Raw genomic sequence first — 7,142 nt, 5'->3', positions numbered from 1 at the left:
TCCTCTTCGATGAGTGCATGATTCTATCTTCAGTTCACCTGATATCAAATCACATATGTCAATGTATTTTGGATGTGTTTATAAGAGTAGGGTGACGTGTGTGTTCATAAGAGCAAGGGTGTGTGAGCATATATTTATGTACTGTGCTTCTAGAAAAAAAATACAACAGTGTATATATTTATGTCACTAGTTGTGTCTCTCTACTCAGTTTTGCCATTAGAAGTTACAATTACTCAAAAATGCCATTGACCTATGAGATGTTTGCTCAAAAATATCATTAGATATCTAAAAAATGACATAGTTCGGTTAGATGTTTGCTCAAAAATGCCATTAGACATTGTTATTTTTACGTCAAACCCGTTGACCATGTTATATGACAAAAATAAGCCTAGACACACATATCAGTTCTATCTATCTCACAATGATAAGTGTGGACCCACTTGTCAGGAGTAACTAAGCGAATAATTTGATAGAAAAATAAGAACGATGTTGGGATCAAGTAGGCCTCACACTTTATTGTAGTGAGATAGTAGAGGGAGAGCTAGCATGTTGGTCCATAGATATTTATGTCATTATAACATGGCAAAAAAGATTTGAGATCATAATAGTGGTGTCTATAGTGACATTTTTGAGCATGTGTCTAATGAAGCGATGACATTTTTAAGCAGTTGAAATTTCTAGTGGCAAAACTGAATAGTGGGACACAACCGGTGGCATATAAATGATAAAAACCCAAATTAATTTTATGTGATGATGAGGAGAAACACTTGAAGACAAATTATACGGTTGATTGATGAAAGTAATTACCACAACTAGTAGCTCCTTCAATTGCATTATATTCATAAAGGCCTTGGATCGATTTATTGCCGAGACAGAGCGGCAGGCATGCACACAGGGGAACACGTAAGCGTACTAGGCTTAATATAGCACACACACGATACGACACGACACGACACGACACAACCGAAACAACAACTTATTCATCACCAATTCTCTCTCTTGTGGTCGTACACACACAGTGGGTCTGAGTTAGACTTTTAGAGGAGTGACTTGGGCGCGATACGGCCGAGGCGGACGGCGTTGACGTAGTCGCGCGGGCTGTGGGAGGCGAGGCCGGGGACGAGCAGGCCGGAGGCGCGGTAGAGCAGGGAGACGGGGCCCTCGCGGTAGTCCTTGCCGGCCCTCGTCCAGAGGAAGGCCCCCTTGAGCAGGTCCCCCAGCGCGTTGCCGTACATGGACAGCAGGTATCGCGGGTCGAAGTAGTTGGGGTTGGGCGCGTCGCCGGGGAGCACCTTCCCGTCGTACCACCCGTCGTAGTACACGCAGGAGCCGCCGTGGGTGAACTCCGCCACGGGCGGCGCGTCGAACGGTACCCGCGGCACCACGTCGTAGCGGTACACCACGCGGTAGAAGGCCGTCGCCTTCTCCACCTCGGCCCGGAAGAAGCTGACGAAGGTGGCGTCGCCCACGCGCGGCTGCCCGTAGGTCTGCACGGTGCCGAGCCTGCCCAGGATCTCCGTCTCCCCGTGCAGCGCCAGCAGCGCCGGGAAGACGGCGGCGAGCGCGCCGCCCAGGCTGTGGCCGGTGATGAGAGCCGGGTGCGGGTGAGCTTGATGGTGCGGGACACTCCGGGAGCTTTGTAGTAGGTGATGTGTTGCGATGGGGGCGGGGCCGTTGGGGGGTCTTGGGGAAGGCGCGGTTGGTGTTCTTGCGTTCTCTGAGACCAACGCTTAGGAAGCCGGCGTGGACGTGGCCCATGGCGCCCATGCCCAGCCATGACAGGTTCACGTCTGTCGACCAGTCCTGCATGTTGAATGGCTCCGTGCCACGGAACGCCACCACGACCACGCTCGCATCCTTGGCCCGATCTGTGAAAACGAACGCCTGTGTCGTGTCCTCCTTGAGAAACTCTGCAGATACGTACAGATTAATACTAGCAATTCTCTCGGTGATCCAAGTAGTTTAACCATCTCGATCTCTTGATTAATTCGTGCTAGCTTTGATACTTACTGTTCCAGCCGTTGTAGAACCCCACGAAATTGAACTGCAAATTACCGCGCACATATATTAGCTTACTAATTAGATATATAAATATAATGCTCCTTGGTTATCATTCGAACTTCTTTAAAATGTCTGCTAATATACATGTAAGATTACATGGCTTAGAAGGAAATATTATTATGCAGTTGGGAAAGAAAATCTCTACTAGTTTGTCCACGTATATCAGTGGAGGCCTACGGTGAAATTCAGGGCAGTCACAGTGAAATTTTCTTGGTGTGGGATTTGGTTTGGTGGGGTGGTTGGGGGTAGTTAGTAATCCAATCTCCAGTTAATTTAGCATTTTAGAAAACAATTATATGTGCTACGTGAAAATCCATCCTGTATTCACCGACGTTGGGGGCCGTGCATAGTTGTGCACGAGTCAGCAGATCTATGATAACTTTGCACAATAGGAAAACAGATCTAAAATAACCACATGTCTATATATTTTTGTACAGACACTTGTCTCCGCGCATCGATTCATGCATGCAGATTGGCATAGAAAAATTAAAGCCCCGCATGTGTATATGTTTGTCCCAAAATGATTGATGTCCTTGCTACCGTTGAGCAGTGTTAGCTGCCGTCCTGTTCTCATGCATACATATAGTCCAACTTGTACGCATTAGATCATTTTTTTCTTCGAAAAACGCATTAGATCATTTTTTTCTTCGAAAAACGCATTAGATCATTTGATCTGTCCACTTGTATTTCACTTGTCTCTAAATGTTTTTTCCTTTAATAATCAGAATGTATGCAGTTACGTTGCTGCACGTAGAGTAAGTATATTTTTAGGAAAAGGATTTTGTTGATCATTTTATGTGTGTAATTTTAGTTACCTTCCACACGTTGTTGACCACGTTCTTGACGAAGGCGGCGTTCTCGTACGCGATCTTGGCCGCCATGACTGTGATCTCGAGGATGAGGTACTGGCGCAGGACGAGGGGCGTCCCAGCCGTCACGTACCCGCCGCTCTCAAGGTCCGCCACCTCGCCGGAGACCACGACGTCGAGCACCTGCAGCTGCCGCATGTCGCCGACAGATGCTGCTGGTGCCGGCTTCAGCTCTGTCCTCCCGTCGATCATCCCGATCATCGTCCGGAAGTTGGCCGCCTCCCGGCGCGGGATCACCAGCTTAACTGCATGTGGAGTGCGCGCATCAAGTCATGCGTTACATCCATTCCACGCGCATTCAATTCAGATCAGGTGTTGCTATCATGCATGCGTGCTCCATTTGATTTAATGACTAGTACGAGCTATCAATTCATGTTAGGTACTGATACGTTCAGCTGCTAAATGCTAGCAAAATTTGTTGTACAGGCGAGCTGCTTCATTAACCAACTGTACTCCTACGTACTCATGCATACATATCCTGACTTAAGTGTTTTCTATGGTGGAAATATGCATGGCAATTAATATGCATATATTATATGTGGCATGCGTTGATTAGGACAGTAACTTGGTCATACGAAAGAAAGGAAAAACAGACATGACACTTGGGAACAAATAAAAAATACGAGTTGATGGTGTGTCATTTGCTTACAAACCCTCCACATGCATGACTTCTACACATGGACACAGTCTTCAAATGCAAGTTCTATCGTTACGTTGAGGATACTGGATGATTTAATCTTCCGAATTATGAAGATATATATTCATTTTTTTGTTATATATCAACAGTTAAAAGTCACATAAATCTGACTTCTTCCCATAAAGAAAAGGTAAATATGAACTCACATTTATATATGTGTGTTTTATGTGTTGTTGTAAGGATTTAGCACATATATGTACTTAAACTTGATTAAATTAACACTCTAGCACTTGGAAACAACCATAAAGAAAAACCCCTCTCTCTCTCTCTCACACACACACACACAAGACAAATATAAGAAGAAGAAGGAGAAATAGTGAGAATACGGCGAACTTTAGTTAATTTGACAACAAAACATAAAAATATTACGTGTGAAGGAAATATGTGAAACAACTTGCATGGAGAATGGCACATAGTAAGACAGAAAAAATATTTAGAAAAATAGCCATGCACTCACACACACACACACACACACACATATATATATATATATATATATAGAGAGAGAGAGAGAGAGAGAGAGAGAGAGAGGATCATACATGGTGTCGTTCTGGGTCGTCCATGTAGAGAAACTTACCACATGCAGTCATTACACATGGTTCCATACCTTTATATATCCATGTCGTCAATTTGTTGGTCCTTTACTCATTTACTTGATTATAGTTAAACACGCTACACGTTTGTACATAGTAAATTTATTTTGTGACTCAAATTAAATCAAGTTCAGCTAAACTGGAATTGATCATCAGCTTGGCGTCGTGCACATGTACATATATTCGTCTCAATTTGTGTTAGCTCCCATTTCAAGTTGATAGTGCATGAGTTAATTAGGGTCAAGATGGTCATATGATATACTGTGAATACGTACATCTGATGATGTTCCATATGATGCCGAGCAGGCCTCCGTTGAGGGCGAAGAAGTTGAGGAGGAGCTCGACGATGGCCCCGATTATCTTTGCCGGGTAGTAGGCAGCAGCGAGGGCCTTCTGGATGATCTCGGTGAGCGTGACGAAGATGTCGCCCGGCGTGATGCCGACGTCGCGGGTCGTCTGGTCGCCGGCGTCGACGAAGGCATAGCTGGTGATGGGCCGGCGCAGGATCAGCAGGGACAGGATGTCGATGAACCGCACCTTCTCCGGTCGGATGATCAGCTTCTCCTCCCCCAACTTGGGACGACCAGCAGCAGCTGATCCGGCCGCCGCCATGCTCGCCGAGGGGCGAGTGCTTCTTCCTAGCTTAGCCTGACTACGTGATGTGTGTGTAGTTAGTGAACGATCGATGAGCTCAAGGCACACTGATACACTGGGGAGAAGGGGTGCCTTTTATAGGGCTTTGGAGGGAGACAGGCAGGGCCGGGCCAAGCCGGGCCGGGCTGGGCTTGCTGTTGAGTGATTGATTGGCTAGGGCCAAGGTAGATGGCTAGCTAGGGTTTTGCGTACGTAGTAGGGCCGGTGCATGCATGCGCTTGCTGGCTTGTCACCGCGTTTTGTGGATCACGTGGCATGTGACTCTGAGCTGTGTGGCTCGATCCTTCACCGGCAACGTCTTTTATTTACCAGTTGTGGGGTTGGTGGGTGACTTTCTTTAGCAGCAGTTGGTATTGGTTATATACTAAATGACCCTTTCTTGACCTTAATTAATTATTTCATTGATCCCATTCAAAATTTATTTCTGAATCTGGTCCTGGAAGTCACGCCAAACCGTTCCAAGTGATTCCTACACTTAATGAAGTCAAATTGTTTGGCTTCACTCACTGTGTGTATGGGGTACTCCAAACGATTTTAAGTGTTTGAAATCTGCATTTGGTTCGGCTCCACTGTGTGTATAAGCCGCTACAAATGGTTTGGTGTGACTTTGGGGGCTAGATTGCGAAATGTTAGAAGGATGGAGAGGGATTGGTGGAATCGTTGATTGTATTGCTTGATCCTCATGGGCATATATATATAGGAGTACAAAATGATAAACTTGAAGTACAAGACAAGGCAGGACAAAATCCTAGTCTATCCTATACTTCCTAATAATCATATACTCAACACCCCCCGCAGTCACAACGGTAGCGACGCAGACGGAGAGACTGGAGAAGAATCCGAAGGCAAGCCGACGGACACCCCCTCCCCCAGAGTCGTAACAGTCGATGCATCGCGGAAGTCGTGGCTGGAGTGAAAACCGACGAGGTTGCTCAAGCAAGGCGGTAGCCTTTTGTGCCGTTTGTCGAGGTAGCCGAGAGCGTAGGGTGGTGTAGCCGTGCAAAGAATGTCGTGGTCGATGTCGAGTCGGGGTGGCTGGTGTCGAGGAAGTCACCGTGGAGCCGCGGGCGCAAGGAGGCACTGAGTTAGTCATGCGCGCAGTGGTGTCGAAGTAGTGGTGCGTCGGGAAGAAGACGTTGTTGACGACGTGGCACGGCGGGTTTGCCAAGCTCAGGGACACATCATGGACAAAGGCACACATCGGTGTTGCCAGCACCGAGCATGCATAGACGGACGAATACGAAGTTGACGAAGCGCCGCTCCAGGCTTGCCAGGCCCAGGGACACATCATGGATGAAGGCACGCATCGGGGTTGCCAGTACCGGCATGCGTAGACGGACGAAGACAAAGTTGACGAAGCGCCGCTCTAGGCTTGCCAGGCTCGGCGACACATCGTGGACGAAGGCACGCATCGGTGTTGCCAGCACCGGGCATGCGTAGACTGGGACCTGCACGAGCTATACACCATGTCAGAGAAGTTGGAGAGGCCAGCAGAGAAGGACTCGACAACGGTTCCAGCGCCAATCGGCGCGGGGCCGATGTCACCAACAGTGGTCGGCGTAGATGAAGCTGGCGGGGTAGATGACGGCGTCGCTGGCGACGAACTGGTGCTGGACGAAGATGAAGGGGGTGGACGGGCGGCGGCTTGGTAAGGAGCGCGACGACGATGCTCGAAGTAGATGAGGAGCCCGACAACGTGACGAAGACCAGCGCGGACGGTGGTGTTCCCGTGCCGAGGGAGACGGCACAACGCATACCACGGGAGGGTGACGCGCAGGGACGGCGGAGTGGACTGGGATTGTGAAGCTACAGCGCGAAGGGGCGCGGGCGGGCAGGTGGGCTGGGTGGGGACGCGCGGGTCGAGGCGCTTGCCCGGATGGCGGCGCAGCGAATGAAATCGATAGTGCAACAGCGGGAATGGTTCGGGACGGCGATGTTGGACCATGTGCCACGCTCGCTACGGACTGACGGGGGCGCCGCATCGGTGGACGAGGGTGGTGCAGCCAGGGAGGCTAGAGCGGACGGTCTCGAGGCGGGGGTGGGCACGGGTCGGCACCTGGCTCGAAGGGGCGACGCAGCGATGACGAGGGTTGGTGCAGTCGGGAGAAGAACCGTGGGGCGGCGGCTGATACATCTCCAACGTATCTATAATTTATGAAGTATTCATGCCATGTTTACAATAATTTTATATGATTTTGGTATGATTTGGTTAGAACTAACCTGGACTGACGCTGTTTTCAGCAGAACTACTGTGATGTCGTTTTTTTG

The 7,142-nt window shown here is 48.8% G+C and overlaps 1 pseudogene; it reads right to left on the bottom strand.

The window, feature by feature from the left end:
* Positions 1-816: 816 nt before the first annotated feature.
* Positions 817-4,933, bottom strand: LOC125550011 (annotated as a pseudogene).
* Between the last annotated feature and the right edge of the window lie 2,209 nt (positions 4,934-7,142).

Source organism: Triticum urartu, chromosome 1, assembly GCF_003073215.2.
Source record: "Triticum urartu cultivar G1812 chromosome 1, Tu2.1, whole genome shotgun sequence".
In the NCBI taxonomy this organism is placed as follows: Eukaryota; Viridiplantae; Streptophyta; class Magnoliopsida; order Poales; family Poaceae; genus Triticum; species Triticum urartu.
Note: the sequence above shows the minus strand (reverse complement) of the source record. Positions and strands in the feature narration are given on the sequence as shown.